This window comes from Venturia canescens, chromosome 1, assembly GCF_019457755.1.
Source record: "Venturia canescens isolate UGA chromosome 1, ASM1945775v1, whole genome shotgun sequence".
Lineage (NCBI taxonomy): Eukaryota > Metazoa > Arthropoda > Insecta > Hymenoptera > Ichneumonidae > Venturia > Venturia canescens.
The window spans coordinates 36,192,492-36,211,522 of NC_057421.1; the positions used below are offsets into that span (position 1 = coordinate 36,192,492).

General features: G+C 34.5%; 1 protein-coding gene and 1 long non-coding RNA gene across 12 annotated transcripts in view; one reads left to right on the forward strand and one right to left on the reverse strand.

Moving 5' to 3' along the window:
- Nucleotides 1–19,031, reverse strand: part of LOC122412823 (uncharacterized) — a 241,837-nt gene that overhangs the window by 209,757 nt on the left and 13,049 nt on the right. For 10 of the 11 annotated variants that reach the window (XM_043422767.1, XM_043422776.1, XM_043422744.1 and 7 more), the window contains exon 1: nucleotides 2,123–2,589. The exons of the other annotated variant lie outside the window; for it this stretch is intronic. The gene's annotated coding sequence lies outside the window, so the exon portion shown is untranslated. Of the gene's footprint in view, nucleotides 1–2,122; nucleotides 2,590–19,031 lie in introns of those variants that run through there. 11 annotated transcript variants of the gene reach the window in all.
- On the forward strand, nucleotides 2,307–5,539 carry LOC122412917 (uncharacterized). The gene is made up of 4 exons (XR_006261453.1): nucleotides 2,307–2,446; nucleotides 2,591–2,722; nucleotides 4,796–5,264; nucleotides 5,358–5,539. It is a non-coding gene; the product is annotated as an uncharacterized lncRNA (long non-coding RNA).

A 19,031-nucleotide genomic window follows, 5' to 3' on the forward strand; every position in this document is an offset into this window, starting at 1 on the left:
TGTTAGTGTATATAAAATCAAAAATTGAAACTTTTTTCTCTCATAAAATATTATCCTAAACCTTATAATTCTCGAGTTACACCGCTTCTCTTTTTACCCACTGGGTAATTATTCGCAAGATAAAAGAAATATAATATAAATTATAAAAGAAGGTCCAGTGGAATAGAAAATGCATTCTTGAATTATTTATGATTAGATTTAACTTGGTTGCTCCGATTCAAAGTCTGATAACAGTTCACCCATTAGGTTTATGAGAAAATCACATCAAAGATATTTTGTAGAGAATTTAATTTTCTATAAAAACATGTCCATTAAAATTGTGCGAAAATTTTTTTCAATAGTTTTATTTGAAGAAAACTGAAAAATTTTTTTATCCGTGTTATTTATATGGAAAAGTGAAAATCCGTTGAGAGTCTCGTAAAATCAAAATATGGAGCTGCTCTTGTAGGAGAATTTTAGTTATACCTGCTAGAAACTTTTGAAATGATAGGACTGGAAAAAAAATTAAAAATGTTTTTTTCGATCACTCTAGTACACATGCTGCATGTTCATTTAGATAAACTCAAGAATAATATGGGGGCGCACTCGGAAGAGTAAGGAGAACGTTTTCACCAAGATATTATGAACTTCGAATAACATTATCAAAATCAATACGATGAAAATAATGTAGGAGACTACGTTTAGGGTTTTTTGAGAGAAAGTACGTATTATGAAAATAAAAGAAAAAGTAAAACTGTTCATTTTTACATCATTTTTCACTTTTTTGTAAACTAGTTTAATAGTTCAAATGAATAATCAAAACATACATTTATATTTGTATGGTTTTATTATAATATAAAAATTGAAATCACTGATTTTCAAAAATATCGTTCTCCTGAATACAAAAGCAAACTTTTTCATGCCATGTAATTTTTTTTGTTCAAATATGATCCAATCTATCAAAATTTCACACTTAATTGTCAATGTCAAATTTTGCGTTGACCCGTGTTATAAGCGCAGAGGAGCGCAGAGGTTAAAAAATCATAGGAAATAGTACGAAGCATAACGGTAATGAAACATTGCCAAAATCATGCTCGTTTCAGACATTGTCTGAATAATTGAAAAAAATACTCTATACATTTCAGATTTATTTTTGATGCCTTTATCGTTATATGTTTGAAAACATTTACGTCCCATACTTCAAGAAGAACTCTTATTATTAGTATAAGATACCTAATTAGCATCTGTTCCGTAAAGATCTACTCATAATTGGCTCATGTAAAGACGATGAAATTCGTCTGAAATAATTTTTTCTCTTTTACTATATATTTTCAGCTTATCTCGTCAGAGTATCCGAGTAACATTTTTAAACTTTTGTTTCATTGTTTGCTATTGACGTTTTTAAAGTTATCAATTTGATTTTATCTTATCTGCCTCACCAATAAAGCAATACTTGTGTCCAGCATACTTTGGGAAAACATGTGCAGTTCTGGAAAAAAATATTTCATCAAATGAGTAGAAATTCTGTGTGAGAAATTGAGCTCTTTCAGAGTTCAGATTTGCTCGACAGATGTACTGACAGGTTGTATTAAGTCAACAATGTTCTTTCGCGGTGCAATGACTCGGAAACGATTCAATTGAGATCGTGCTCACCGATGCCAGTGGTCTTGCGTGGCTAATTGATTCGATCATGTCTAGTCAGAATAATCAGTTTGGAAAAAAAATGTATGTGAAGAATAGAATTTCCCTCAAAATACCAGGATGTAAAAGTTCATAATTTCCAAACTCATCAATTAAAACAGTACTTTAAAGCTTCTACCAATTATTCTTCTCTTCGGTTGAGTAAACGTTTTTTCAATTAAATTCGGCATCCCAATGAAATACTGGTTCCACATAAAAATGAAAAAGAATATTAACACGACGATAACAAAGCTCAACCGATCAACAATTTACGTGAAGGTCCACCAATTATTTTCCGTCGACGTTTTTAATGATCCTCACAATCCAAAACATAACTAGCCCCATTATTCGTAAGAATGTTCGATATTTCTCAAATTTTCAAAAATAGAATTAGGAAAATATTTAAAAAAATCCAATAAAACAAAAACAACAAAATACAACAGAAAAACGAAACAAAAATTACCGAACACTGGATCCTTATTGTAAACACCACTTTACCATCTGAAGATAGGTCTCTTCACTGTGACGTATCAGAGGTGAAAATATCCTTATTCACAGTCATCAGATAAAAACTACAACCTCACTATAGTCACGATGTAACAAAACAAAATTCATCATTCGAAGAACGTAATAACTTTGTGAAATCACGAGACGAGAAGCACGCGGTTCGGATGAAACGTTCGAGGTCACTGTCGCACAGAAGTCGGCTTTGGTTTCGCCGGGAATTTCGAACGGATCAACGGCAATCGAACGGGATTGCGCCCGAAATTATTTTTCTATCTCCGAGGTATTTCCGATTTTTTTTACCAATAATACGCTCATCGTATGTGAGAGTATTCGATTCTTCTGATGCAAAAGAAAAGTTCGTTTAAAAAGAAGAAAGTAGAAGCAAAGATGAATAAGACAAGTTTCGTGAACGGTGTCTCTGTAGTGACTGAGGGTCTGGAATAACGTGGTCGTCCGCGCGGAGCTGTTAAAACTCGCGGCGAGACGGAGACAGAGATGAAGAGGAGGAAGAGGCAAAGAGGTGGAAGAGGAGTCATGTACAGAACAAGGTATACACGTGAGTTTACTCCTGTGAATGTTATAACTCTATGGATACATTCATAAATATATATATTAGAGTGATGCAAAAAAATCGATATTTTTTATTCTCGGAGCTTCAACGGAAATCGTTAATACATAAAAAAAAATAATTTTCTGAAAATTTCTGATTTTTGAAAAAAACTTTAGCTCGTGCTGGTAGTTCGATATTTTTCTGTTTTTTCTCAAAAATCGCGAAGGAAACATTTTTTTTGCTCTCATAGCAAAAAGTGTTAGTGCTCTGTGGAATCGTAAATCTAATGAAATTTTGTTACTCTCAAAAAAATGTAAGGTAGTTCTGTACTTTTATTGAAATCTCAAGAACCGGTTGAAATTTAAATGTGGTATAATAATAGCCTTCAAGAACCGACTGTCGAAATTTCAAATCGATTGACCATTTATTTTTCGAGATATTCGCGATTAAAAATGGGTCATTTTGTACGTGATGTTCGTATGTACCTAACACATCACTGGATAGCATTTTGTTTACATTTTTTATTACCGACGCTAAACGGATCTTACGACTTTAAAATAAAACCAGTCGTGTATTCAATACTATTGTGGGACTAATATTTTTAAAAATGGGAATTTTTGACCATCTAGTTTCGGAGATATCGACTGACGAACTGTGTTAATTTTACGTGACGCGGAACGGGTGCATGACCAGCTGTGACGACGTGGCAACAGTGTACGGCGCGGCAAACTAATAGACGTAATACAAAACAGTGTGAAAGCTTTTTTTCAAATGTTCAACCACCTTTCTCGATTGAATTGTCATTTGAACGCTTATTAACTTTTTTCGTGACGAATAAATAAGATTTTGGGAAACATTGACATTTTGACGCTCGACGCTATAGTAGTACTGGAGAATGGCGTTGTTGCCACGAATACAGCGCCACTTTCTATGTGTGTAGAGGACGTATTCGTGCATGAGGCGTGATTGTGTAGAACAGGTAGAGTGTACAAGCTTTGACAAAACCGTGTAACCGACAGCACCGTATGAGCATTGGATTTTGTTGTACACCGCGGTCCAAACTTTTAGCTCGTACGTGTACCTACAAAACTACTTTAAAAGCTACCTCGCATAACTTATTTCTTTTTTTCTCTGTATATTTAGTTATACACCATGAGATTGAAAAACGTGTGGCTAGAAATGACCATTCTTGTCGTGTGTTCAAAAGAACCGGTGAAAGTATTTTGTAAAAACATAGTTTTTCAATTTTGCGTCTTCTCAAGCGATTGATTTCAATTTTCCTGTATCTTTCATACAGTATATATTTTTATGCACGGAAACTTGCTAGGGCATCGTACAAAGATGATAACATGTCAAATTCTAATGACAGCATTCAAAGTCTGATATTTCACCACAGATTCCCAAATTATAACGTCTTTTGCGATGAAATACCAGACTTTGAAATAGAGAATTTAAATTCGCCAAAATTTTAAAAAACTGTTTTTGAAAAATACTTTTATTCTTTCTTTTGGAAGGACGACAAGAATAGTTACTTGTAATCACACGTCTTTTAATCTCATAATTTATAGTTAAATATACAGGAAAAAAAAATTATGCGAGGTATAGCCTTTCAATTTTTTGAGGAGTAACAACATTTTATTACAATTATGATTCTATGGAGTACTAACACCTCGACTAACACTTTCTGCTATGAGAGCAAAAAAAATGTTTGCTTCCCGATTTTTGAGAAAAACAAGAAAATATCCAAAAGTGGCTTAAGCACTATCTAAAATTTTTCTTTGAAATTTGAAAGTTTGGGAAATTTTTTTTTTTATGTACTAACGATTTTCGTTGGAGTTCCGAGAAAAAAAAATATCGATTTTGTTTGCATTACTCTAATATACATATACCGAGTCTCTTGATAATATATTTGTCCGTACATGGGACGTTCCAGAAAGCAGACCGTACTTGACCGATTTTTTCATGAAATCGATTTGTTTGACACTCACAAAAGGTCACAAAGGACAACGTATTTCTTTAGAAAAACAAAACAAGACTTGGCTATAGAGAACTAAATTATCTGTCCAATCCTATTTCTAGGTATTACATTATTTGGTACAACCAGTCGATTTCCCAATAATGAAGGCTTCAACAACAATTTATAAAGAATCTGTAAACGAAACTCCCAAGCATTGAACTCCCTTCATATTTTAATTCGAACAAATTCAGGTTTAAGTATAAGTTCGAATCTATAATTATTATCGAATGGAAAGCAAGTTTAAATACAACTTGTAAGCATGAAGTAATTCCAACTGAAAATATCTTTCAGTTTTTTAAAATATTTTTTCCAAATGATTGAAAACTCGGAAAAACCATATTGACATATAGTTTTTCGTTCATTTTTTGGTAAACTTTGCTCATAAGTAAACATCCTTCGATATGCTTATGTTACGCTCAGTAAATAATTTAGAAAAAATGCAGTAATATTCGATAGACCGACAAAAAGGACAGTAATGAAAAATTATCGGAGCCATTCTACCGACAATGTGACATCGTGGACCGTCTCCTTGTACGTGTATAAACATTTTACCTTCGAGCATTATAAATATTCTTATGTAGTGGTAGTTAATTGTGTTAACTTTGATATGATAACGGGTTACAGGTATATCATATCGGCTGGGCGGCCGGTCTTTGTCACAGCGGTTCTCATTTTCCAAAACGTATTCTCGGCAAATCGAGTATGAAAAAACAATGATATAAGGAAGTACAATGTAAATATTTATTGTTTTTTTTAAGCGTTCGAAAGTCAATAAACACGATTGATAAATCACTTGATACACTCAATTGCATGTCGAACTTTTCATCACTTAATTTTTACGTCGTTTTATCCTTTTCAACATTTTTTATTTTCAATGTTTAATCATTCACCTTCGAGCCAATATATCAGTTCAGGTGGAATCGCCCACAAGAACGTAATTTTTTCGTTAAAACTCATTCTTTGAATTGAAGTGGTTTTTATTTTTTAACCTTTGTTCAAACTATGAAATATCATTCCACTAACGTGTCAATTTTTTCATCACCCGTAACACAATTCTCTAGACAAATAGTCATATACGTTTCTGACGTCACAATTTCGCGATTCTCGCAAGTTGAAAAAATCATTTGTCACCATTGTCACCATTTTTGACAAAGGAGAACCTCGCAATTCGCAAAATCCATACACACTAGCACACATTTATCGGACCGTTTCAGGCTACTACGAGGAAGGCTTTTATTCGTAGTGTGCTTAACTTATCTTGCTGATGACAAAAAGTCGCGAATGTTCTTAACGTGACTCAGTGCGTGATAAGGTACAAAGCTGCGATATATGAATGTGTAGTAAGTACGTTTTCATGGATAACAAACATTTATGTTGAGAAGGAAACAACTTTATCGATAGTCCAATATCGAGTTGACCATTCATGTACCAGTCGGATGTGAAATGGCAACCAACGTCATGTTTGTACACGACAGCAGGCGGTCAATAATTATTTTTTCATTTTGTACTACAATGGAATAACGCAACATTTGCAATATCGTGACAAATACAGAGGTGGTGATCGCAAAGTTTTTGCTGGGAATGATAAAAACTGAGAGAGGGAAATACGAATGATGTTGCAAGGTGAACAACGTCTTGCGTAACTTGACAAACGCATGAAATACCTTTCGTATAAATCGACTGACATAACGATCACACACAAATGTAAAGATGAGTCTACATGCGTACGAAGTATGGATTATAAATAGGAGGATGTATTTCTATAAGTATAGCATAACACACCATTAATAAATTTATATCGCATCGATTGATAAATAAATTTATATCGATTCAACTAATTCTTATATTTTATTATACGTATGAGAATAAGTAAAAGTTATTTTCAAGATGTTAGATTATGAAGAATTTTCTGCCACGATTTCCCGAGTAAAATCAACGAAACCCCAGACTGTTTGAGGAGACGATCGACACAAGAGGACAAATGGAACAGACTTCCGGTGTATTTGCTCTCCCGTTATGAATTCGAAGGAAAAATATTGTAGAATAGGTTCAAAAGATTTTTTGGTAAAATACCGTGTGTCTACTAATGATACGCCGAGGCAAAGAATGGAGCATCGGTAAGCCAACGCATCGTGATATCTCTTATCAATTATCACCCCCACAACCACGAAAAAAATGGGAAAAGTTAACTAGTATTCATACAGAGAAAATCGTAAAACGTAGTGTAACCGTACAAAAGAAGAAGAAAAAATGTTTATATTGTTCAAAAAGTTCAAAAGTATTTAATTTCATATACTTTTGAACTACTCTAATTTTTTTTTAACCAATCAAAGGTACTGATCGCTATTTAATATAATGCATTCAGCTGACATTGATAAAAATTTGGAAAAAACACCTCAGCATAAATAAATTCTAGTAGAAATTAACATTGAGGCTGAGAGATGCAGCAAAACATTTCATTCTTTTGTTTCTCTCTATTCCGAAAATGAAGAGAGTTAGAAAACAATCGTCTCGAGGCGTGAGTAGTAACGCCCACAGGGTAAATCATATAATACATGCGGACAATGAGATTCTAGACCTCGGGTGTAGATTATTTTACGACGGCAAAGAAGAAGTAAAAAAAGCGTATAGTCCGTTTGACAATGAATGGCTCAGGTTGATTAAATCCTCGAGCACGAGAACAAACTTTTCTCGTACGATCCCGAAGCAAATTTGTACGTAGGAAAGAATAATAATAAACATCGCGTCTCAAACAGTTTTTATAAAAGATTTAATCAGACATCTGTATTATACTTTGAACTCGTTTTGATAAAACTTTTTTTGAATTTTCACACAGGTTTAAGATTTGTAATTTAAAGTGAAATGTACTCAAGATAATACGACTATTCTAAAAAACTTTAAAAATATTTTTCTGCGATCTGTATTCGTAAACCAAATTAGCAATATATACTCAACATTATCAGATCTATTTTTAAAATAAAAAATTTTGTAAATTATTAATTATCTAATAAACTGGATGAAGTCTATGATTTGTAAAGTTTTATTCTGTTCCTTCTATCGATTAATTTTGTTGGATGGGAGTTCGAAAGACGGCCTTGGAAAGGGTTAAGAATTTTGGGATTTTGGAGTCTCGTTTGGAGTTATTCACTGAGCTCGAAAGTAAAAAATATTGAGCTGAGTATATAATCAAGTTACATTGTTTTCAGTCTTGCTCGCTCAGACTTCCGGTGTCTTTAGACGGCTCGATGCTTTCGTTGAGCTTATCGATTCCCGATTGCTTTGAAGTTCCGCATCCTAAACCGTTGGGTCACCATTTCGAAGGTTAGTCGAAAGTAAGGGTACGAACAAAGATGAAGGTGGTGCAGTCACCCTGTGTCAAATTGATGGGTTCAGCTAAAGTTAATCATTGCATATTTTGCACTTGAAATGTCTAAACGAAAGAAGCAAATTCAGGGCATAGGCATTGAAAAAAGAATGAGAGTGGATAAATAGCGAATTCCAGATTGCTTTCAGAATCTAATTTCGTGCAGAAATCATGAGTTCTCAGCATATGATTAAAAAAACCAAAATTATCTCACTGATGAAGGATTCATGCTAGATCAAAGTTGGGAAAGATGTTAAACGAAAAAATTATGTAGTTTACAGACTCCTTAAAAAAAATCATTAAGGAATTCAACCATTTGTATATAAATTTCATTTATAGTAGAAAAATAATGTAAGTTGTCGTTATTCTAGAAGAAATGATATTCTCCATGCTCTTTCTGACCCTTGCTCTTTTCATCTTTTTTTCTCCTTAGCACAGAAACTTTATTGCTCGTTTTTATAATAAGTATAAAACACACGAAAATGTTTTTCAACGAGTCACGTTCTGCCTCTCGCTGAACCAGACGAAACTCTACGACGTTATAAAGAGTACGGTTTCGAGAGTCCTTTTGTATAAACTCAAACGTTCAGACCTTTCGACGTGATTTTAGCACAATTGAGACTTCATTCAGACCCTAAAAAGTACAACATTTACACATAGTGCTTATAAGGAACATGGATAAATACAATTTTGTATTTTGCATGAACAGAAAGATTTTCGTTAAAAAAAATGACTTTTTTTATTGCATCGTCGGAGTATATCGGCAGACTGGTAATAATCGATGTAAGGAGTTCAATTTGACATATAAGCATGACAAATTTTTCTATGACGGTTATATAGTTTGACACGACAATAATAACTTATTAATATATATTTTTTTTATACGCGGGCGTTTAACGAAGAAAGTCGAAGAGTAAATAATTTTCATTATTCAAATTTCATCATTCATATATTATGCACACTATAATTATGCACACGTCATTGAGCAACTAAAAAAACTTTCAATTATTCGTCGCATCAACGTTTTTTTTTTTATCAGCATTTAATTCCAATACTCAACAGAGAGCCGGTGCTATGTTTCTTGATAATACCAAATTGAAATTAGAATGAATCACTTTATTAATTAATGATTTCGCTCACTTTTGTTGTTCCATTCGCATTTTTTCTAATCTATGTTAATATTTTCTTTCTCTATATTTTTGTATGAAGAATACAAATGATTTATTGATAAAACATGATTTTTTAAAGGAATAATTTCTAGAAATTTGCACATGTGAAAATTGCCGATATTTGTGTACCAGGAGCTCGCAAAAGCGGTCGCTAGATGGCGAAAACATTCACAACGCGCAGTCAATACACGTCGATAACGTGGAATCCTGCATCAGAAAATAAATCGATGACAAGAGCAAAACATGAAAATCATCGAATGATAAAGGACAAAGGGTATTTCTCGCTTTAAAAAACTCTCATAAATATTTTAGTGATAGTTCTTGTTTAGAGTAGCCGCGAACGTAAACAGTGAAGTCTCTTCTAGCAAAAATTCATCGTACCGACCGAGGAGCTCTCAAAAGCTCGCCTGTATTCTATATTTATATTCAATTAGCTCGAAGCCAATTTCACTCGCCGAGTCAATTAATTGCGAAATGCATCGAAATTTATCGAAACCATTAGCAGACTTTTGTGTGCTTACAACAAGACTTCATGGACCATCGGATTTCGTTGATTTTATTGGGTTGTTGGAGAGTCCGAAAGGCACAACATATGGACACATTGAACGTGATAGAATTATTGCCAACATTCATCCATTAATGTACTTTATATTGTAACAAGGGTCTATCACGCGCGCTTCTGCACGCGAGCGGTTTCCTAATGGCGCTGCAGCGCTCTAACATTTTTTTCTCAGCATCAAATTTTAAATAAAAAAAGAAGCGATAATTTTTCGTAACTCATGACCAAATATGAGTCATTGTGACCAATATATGTTATGAATCTTGTTTTCATCAGGCTGATCATTTAATGCACGTGTGGTAAATATATAATAAGTGTTATAAATATCACTTATTTTGAATTTTATTATTTCTGTTTACAATAAGAACGGTTTTACGGTAGCGCTGCAGCGCTTCTTTTATTAAAAAGGCATAATGAAATCAACCTATTTTGGAGCAGTTCGAAAATATACTTTCAGTCCGTTTCGAGCCCTTTGAACTAAAAAATTTGAGAGTTTTTTTGGATAAAAAGCTACATTGATCGTGAATTTTGACTTTGATCTTGAATAATTGTTGACTGAGTTAGTTGACTTACCGAAAAGTGACATCAGACCTTTTTCCTAGAGCGTTCAATTCTCTACAAAAATATGCCAAGAACTTTACATCACGACGTATCGTTCGTGAGTTACAAAAATCGGAAAGAAAAAAAATTAGTACTCCTGTATTATCCTTATGGAAAATCGACAAGAGAGATTCACACTAACTTAATATTAATATTAAGGGCTCACATTTTAACTGGTCTATTTTGGTACCTAAACAAAACTTTTGAGCTTGGTTACGATCGAAAATATATATATATTTTTTTTCAATCATATTAATCAAGAGATAAGGTAGCAGCTCGGTATTTAATATTTCTGTATGTGAGCTGCCTGTTATTTTTTTATACTGCAAAGGAAAAATTTTCTATTATAGAACTCTGCCTTTCATTCCATATTATGGATATATTATTCAACTAATTAATTATTTTGGTCAGTTTAATTTACTTTATTCAGCTTATTTATTTTTACAATTCAAGCCTGACTATGGCCTTCATAAGACTAATTTTTGTATTTACCATCAACAATCGAAGCGACAAATTTAATTGTATTTATTTTTTAATTCTTGTAACCTTTTAAGGGAGTATACATATATGTACCACCTTTTTTCTTCGTCATTTCTGTTGTATTATGCAATATCTTCATACTTGTAAGTACTTTGTACATTCTTGAAAGTTCATGTTATAAGATACTTATGGAAAAAAGTATATTTGGGTTTAATTATAATTAGTTATAAATAATTCAAATGTAAAAAACTTGTTTTTTTTTAAGCGATTTCGGCTGTTCTTAAAAGAAGTCCCCAATTATTTTATATTTTTTTTACTGTACTTAATATTTAGTACCATCATATTTATTTTTTTCAGATTTTTCAGCATGCTCGTATTTCCAAAAAAAATCTTCAAATTTTCCAAAAATCGAACTTGATCTAACAGTCTCCATATTACGCCCGTCATATTAAATTTTTCAATTCATTCAAAATTATCAATAGAAAAATGTGCCTTTCAAAAAGTTAACAATATTTGCACATTTTCAACTTTTACTTGTCATCGATAGGAATTTCTAGAAATAACGCTCCCTGTTCTTCTTTCCTACAGTATTGTCACTATTCTTTCTGCTTCTTCACTGCGTTTCTCATGCTCTTCATACTCATTCTCCACACCACGATTTTTTTTCATAAAATTTCATATCGCTCGTGGTATTTCAACCTCTTTGATTTTTTATCGTGAAACAGAAGTTCTAAAGCAAGAGTGGTAAGCCGAGCAAGCTGGATTAGTGGAGAATTCGTCGGAAACAATTTGTCAGAAGTGCGACTTGTCGAATCACAATTTGTCGAGCCACAATTCACTACATAAGAAATCACTCATAACACGTTTTATATAATAGAATCTGTGGTAGGTAATAAATTTGAAGAGAAATTTTGTCCACGATCAATAAGGGACGAAAATTGATCGTTTATTTATCGGTCCATTTATTACTCTAACAAATTCCTCTTTTTGCTAATCAAACTGCATGTTTACTCAACATAAAGAAAAGTTACGTATTGAAAAGCAATATTGTTTTAAGCAATCGAAGAGGTACACTGGCAAGAAATATATTTGCTGGCACATTGAATTGAACAAAGCCCGGCACACCTTGGCAAACCAGTGAGTGAGCAAAATAGGGTTTGACTCTATTTTGCACTTTGCTTTGCACTTTTTTTTTGACGAGGGCTGAGTACGGCTGCACATTGGACCTTTCCTTTTTGCATTGTCCTATCATCTCCAATAAAAAAGGAACGACCGGACACATCGTGGCAAAAGTGTGGCTAAGCACTGTAACGTATGGCTTACCATGAACTGAGTATGGCTAAACATTGGGAACGCCGAACGGTGTGAGTGACGTGGATCTGGCTTTGCAAAACCCAAAAACACCCGATGTTTAGCCATACTCAGCCCGTGGTAAGCCATACCCTGCAGTGCCTAGCTACATCTTTGCCACGACGTCCCAGGCTTTTTTTTCTTGGGTAAGTATTTTTCAACGATTTTCAACATCTAGGTCGACGGCTTCAGGGTTTTCGATGCTTAGGTTGAAGTTGTCATAGTTTATGAGGTCAATATCAACTCCTCAATGATTTCAAAGGTCACGTGGATGCTGTCATTGATTTTCGATGTCCAGGGGAACATTTTCATAGAGCTAGGTGTCTAGGTCGACGGCTTCATGGATATCGGTGTTCGGTACAAAAATTTCACGGTCTTCTGTGGCCTCGAAATCTTCGTCGATTTCTTCGTCGTCGACGTGGACATTAAAAATTATAATCAAGTCCACCTGGATCTCGACGACTGAAAACCGTCTACTAAATCTCGTCTTGCACTTTATGTATAGTTTTTCTCATGCTCCATACTAACGATTCACAATTCAATTCCCTGTGAAATTTGTGTATCTGCAGAATTGTCCTACGATCAATCTATTATTATCTGAAACTGATACGTAATAAAAATTAAATCGCATTTCAATTGAATGCGAATGGAATCAGAAGCATGATATTCCATTTCAAGCTGAAATGTATTTAAACGAAAAATCATTTCTCATTTCGAGCTAAAAAAAAGTGGTGATTGAATAATCATACCTTTTATGTTATTTGATAAACGAATAAAAATACTTTTTTATTCGAATGTGTTGCTTATCTTTGAGTCATATCATTGAACGCTATTGGTAGAAAAAGACATGTTTTGATTCGTCTTTATGAAATTATTCAAATTTTCAAATGTACTACTCTCATGCACACAAAAAAAGCGTTATTTTGATAGGAACATATAATCGCACACGTATTCACGCAACTGTCAAAATGACAGCAAAACTGCAACTGTCAAGCCAACAGCGGGACTCGAAATACGGTGTATAACCGAACCGACCAATCACAGAACGAATAAAACGACAACAATAACTTTCGAGATATATCGTTTTTTAAAACTTTTTATGAGGGGATATATCTTTTAAAAATCCCTGAAAATCGATACGGGATTCCATTTTTTTTAATTTGTGCCTCTAATCCAGAGAATTACGATCTTGTGGTAGTATATTTGAATATTTCATGGTATTAAAATACATCATTCATTATGCAGTCAACTCTCAACAAGTTTCTAGTGTGCACATAGATGGCAAAATAATCAGTTAGCCGGGATATTTTGACAGAGGTTCAGGGCCGTTAAGTTTCGGTAGACACGGTCAGAAAAATTTATCTCGTGTCTTTCTTGTTACGTCTGCCTATGCTACGTTTCTAGACTCTCTCGTAGCAGGTTGTGAGCACTAAGCACGCGTCCAAAAATCGATGTATCTCTAAAGGAGAAATTCCAGACTTTTGCAGCCCAATCCCGAAGCATATCACGAGATTCTACGAGAAAAAAATAGATATTGTTTTCGAAAAGTTGTTCCATTTAAGGTTGTTCAATACCAAAACGCAATTTCTGACGAAAATTTTGAAAAAAATATATGTTGCGCAGAAAAATCTAACGAATTGATTAAAAAAAAAAAGTAGTTCTACCATTTAGTTTTTCAGATATCGCAAGTTAATTAAAGTTTTGTGGTTTCTCTATCTGAACACATGGTAATCGTCAAACAAAAAATGTGAACCGAAATAACTCGAGAACGGTTCTTACGATTTTGATTTTAAAAAACACAGTGTTTGAGTGGGAAAATTTCAAGGTTCGCGACAGGGCAACGCTGTCGAGGTGAGACGGGCAATGATTATCACTATACTTTAGGACGCTGCGCTCGTCTCAAACAGTTGCCCATGTACAATGTTGTCACGATTGACGCACTTCTGAGCGTTCATTTGTATGCTCGTATATGTGCATACGGCATGAAGATGTATTCTAGCCGGTGCGTACGCAAAAGAAAAAATATAAAAATTCCAAAATCACGAGCAATTATGAATTTTTAGTAAGCATATATTTTTTTAATTAACGATAATTTGAAGGATTTTGGAACATATTTCACGACGAATAATGTTCACACAGAAAGGGGGCTGCACCCTATTTTTTATGTGGCACTTAGCTATCGAACTACGTTTTAATAAATTCAAATGTGTTTGTAGTATATTTGCAGTCTGCAAATTCAGGAGTATGGATCAGTCGACGAACCTCACTAAGAATTTTCGAAATTGAAATTCATTGGCACAGTTTGACCTATTAAAAAAAGGCTCTGTCAGCCTATACGCAGGACGATGGGAAAAATCGGCTGATATAGCCATTTTTAGTAATTTCATTGTCCAAATATATGTTCTTGTTAGCCATTTTTATCTCAGCAATGATGATTAAGAACAGATCGAGTATTGAGAAAATATCGTGCAGAAACCACTGGAACTTTATTTCCATTCGAAAAAATAATGAGGTATGACGACGTCAAAGCAGTCCATTAATCGTGGTTCGTTGTCGTCAAAGTCATAATAGAAGTGGATACGCGAGGCCAATGTAACGCTTTCTCTTGCCTAGAGCGATACGCGAATTTTATTTTTCATCGTAAATAAATCAGCACGAATTATGTAATGTTTGTTGTTATCACCACCTGAACCATTATACAATGCCGGAAAGGAGTACCAACATATGGTCCAGCCTGTTATACCTTCGTGATTTACGATGAATTTAGGCCCCGCCGTTGAGAATGTCGGCACATTTTACCCGCGAAGTTGGCCAAATGGGACGTGTTTCTAGATATCCGTATCGATGAAATTGAAAATACTAAAATATTCTTGTCACGCTCAAATTATTATTATTATACAGCAAAGTTGAAACATTGTTTCTGATATACGTGATCAGAATGGCAGAATACTCAATATGAACTATCAAGAAGATATTTTTATTGGATTAAAAGAAACGATTGAGACTACCCCAAGGTGTGAAATCTTGTTGATTTGACATGTGACACTAGTGAGATCCGGCGAAAGCTGCGTCATGTTCGTCAAGATTTTTTTGAATAAGTATCATTTTCTTCGAAGGTTCAAGTATTTTTCAAAACGTAAAATCACAATTTGAAACAACTTCGAGATTATCTGAAACCTCTGTCAGAGAGTAGGGGAAATTTACGAAATTCTACGTGGATTTCTATACGTTATGACGACAACGAAAATTTATCGAGAATCCGGAAATTCGTTCAACCAGTAACAAGGTCGTCAACGTTCGCCGGCTGAACTCCACAGGAATTCGTTATGTTATCATGATTAATGAAAGTACAATTTTGCAACAGCGTCATTCAAGTTTTACAAATTTGTTTTTCTTCCTAAATCTTTTAAAAATATTTGACTGCTTATTTTAAAATTATAACCCGACAACGAAAGTGTTGAAGAACGGATGATACAAGTTTTTATATATTCTTCAACATTGCTACTATGAAATATTTATGCGCATCGTTGGTTACTGCAAAAGATTGTTGCGTAAATTTGAGCTTGTCGAGACTTACCGACTTTCATTCTAGTTCCGCGAGTGCACAAAATGGAAATAATGAACAAGCCGAGATAAGGCATACGAAAAAAAGGGCAATTCGTAAAACAGACTGTGCCAAATGGTTTGAAACAGGGAACGGGAGACGCCGCCAGGACAGGGGATGAGGATCAAGGGTGTATTTGACATTTTTCACTGATTCTGTATACACGCTTTTCCTCTCGTATTTATTCTCATTTTTTAGTAGCTGAACGGACATGTAATTAAGCTATTTTCGGGACTGTGTACTCAAAATGTAAAAGTCATGTACTTTGGTATTCAAGTTACTTTCCTCTCATTTTCCGTTTTTAATCCCTCAATGCCGAGGGAACTCGGGACTACTTTTATATATCACCAGCCAAAAGCCTCGAAATCCATTTTAGATATTGAAGTGAATAACTTCGACGTGTCAAGAAATTATTCTCGACAATAATACGAACATTTGTTTGTCGCTGTTCCGAAAAAAATGTCAAGAGAATGATTTGTGAGGTTCGCAAATCGGTGCAATGTCCTATTGGATCGTCCTACATTTGTACCAACACAGTGCTTCGCTAAATAAGGATATAAAGGTTGACACACAAGTGCTTTTCTATCCAATATTGTTTAATGTAAATTTCACTGAGCATCTAAAGTTGGACAATAACCGTCCTGCATGGTTATTTTACTCTCTTTATTATACAGTGTACCCCAGTATGACTCTTACGTGACAGTTTCCCGATACTACTTTCCATGTTTACGGATGGTCTATCCGGAAAAAGCTTTTTCGAACAAAGCCAGAACAATATCGTACGCTTGAGAACGTCCAGACTATGGTACCTTATACTGGGACTATAGTCGGGTCTGTTATCGATAACGTATTTATGTAAAGCAGCAAATTCGAAGAGTGATTATTACACACACCCATCAAAATCATAGCAATTGATATAAATATATTGCCACAATCAAATGGACTCGCTCTCCACTTTTATCGACGAATCTAAAACTAAATGACGTAGAACTATCGAAAATGTCCATTCATTTTTTTTATAATGTTAGAAAAGATGCGTTTTTTCAAGTGTTCGAGGATCGCTAATCAGCAAGAAAAACTATGGAGAACTTGTATTCAAAATCACTGTGCTTGTTTTCCAACAGAAAGGAAGACTTTTGTGGTTGGTCTCTGCTTTCTAAATATGGACTTGGCATGTACTTTGGACAAAACTCTGAGATGCAAAACGGTTAGCTCCTGTTCCAATCGATGTTATCTTTGGCGCCATAAACAGACTTACAAAGAAAATTAGTATTGAACTTCGCATCGCTGGAGCAGAACTCAAAATATTTAAATCTCTCACTTCTTTCGCATCATCGAATCAGTTTTCCGGTTCAGACCCCGAAAAATGTTCGTCGAAGGACCATAGCCAAGCACACTGATTTCCGGCGTTACAAAATTCAAAACCCAACATTACCGATATAAACATTAACGGAAATTATCAATTATTTTTTAAGATTGCTTCGAAAATCTGGGCGTACTACTTTTTTATCTCATAACATTTATTTCGCTTTCTGAAATATTATGACCGTCCGCTTCACCCTAAAGAACTCAAACAATCGGAAATTTTTTGAGAAATTTAGAATATAATAAAAACATGTCATACTATTGTACGCGATTGTATACGATCCCTCCAACACTACATGCAAAATATTGCTGAAATCTCAGGAAATATGCGGCAAATCGCCAAACTGATTGAGCGTGCCGTTCCCTTTTGACACGCGAAAGCCTCGTGTGTTTAACACGTGTTACCAAGATGGATAGATGCATTAACTGCCCATTCGCCGGGCAACTCGGTGAACGTATACAGCACACGCGCATGAATTCCTTGCTTGACGTGTCTCGGAAATGTTTTTTTTTCTTTTTTTTCACGAATTACCGATGACATATCCGAACCCATACTCGAGAGCTCGTAGAATGTCAATACTCGCCAGCAAAGCCGGCGAACATGAAATTTTGTCATTGTTATAGAAATTTTGTTTTTATCGGCCAATCATTTCCAACTGATCATCTTGTAGATGGCGTTAATTTCATCTAATTGATATCATCGAGTTCAACTCCGTTGATCAGGGACGCAGAATATTTAAAGTCCAATTGGTACAAAACAGGAAAATTAGGACACTAATTTTGTTCTTATAACTTTTGTCATTCAGAGCTGAAAGAGCCTTGAACAAAAAATACAACGTATATGTTGGTTTTTTTTCAACTTCTTTGCATACGCAGTCATATCTCAATGGCCCATTTCGGTCTTATGAATATAAACGCAGGAGACTTGAGGGTGAAGTATATATACCAAACCAGCACGGTCTAGACGGCCGAGCCCATATTCGTGCTCGAACGACCACTGTACAAATCTATGCCTACGAATATACTTCAATGTTAACTCGTACGACTGAAATGTCAAGAGATTCATGTATCTTTTTAATTCGGAACACTTGACGAGTCGTCAAGTTAACGGCGCGTTCACAGCGTGTTTCATTTTTTTAATTTGACAATATTTCTCGTAAACATTGATTTTTCAACGAGTTGCCTGAAATCAAGCGAATGTGGGTATGCCTATTAAGATTGGGCATGTCGAGGTTCAGCGAGTAAGAAAAAAAAGGCAAAGAACTCTGCTCCTATATGCGGAGGAAAACAGAGAAGCTAAAACATTGCTAAAGTTGTATTTGTCCAATCCCTCATTTGTGAATACTTAATCGAGAGAACCCAAGATGACATCCAATATTCGTTAATTGTATTCAAAACCCAATAGTTTGTTTTTATAAGAATATGAGAATATTTTTAATCAGTTTGGCAGGCACACGATCGTATGCAAACGGGCTGTCCATCAAACCTTATCCTGTATAGTATTACAATATTGTCGAACGAAATCATAAATTATTCATTGGTTATTCCGCGAAAAAAATTTCATGTCCTTCCGGTCGTTGACAACAGGAGAATATGAAATTCCCTTCGATATGTACCTTCCAATATCAACCCTGTCGTTCGAAGCATTTAAAATACATAATGCCTCGCTTTTCTACAACTCTGGACAACTTTAATGATGGAAAATCTCATCTGTTCCTTTGTTTACCGAATCAGCACAATGAAATGTGCAACCCTAAACAAATAGAAAGACGCGGTAGCGGCTCGACGCCAAGTATTATTAAATTTA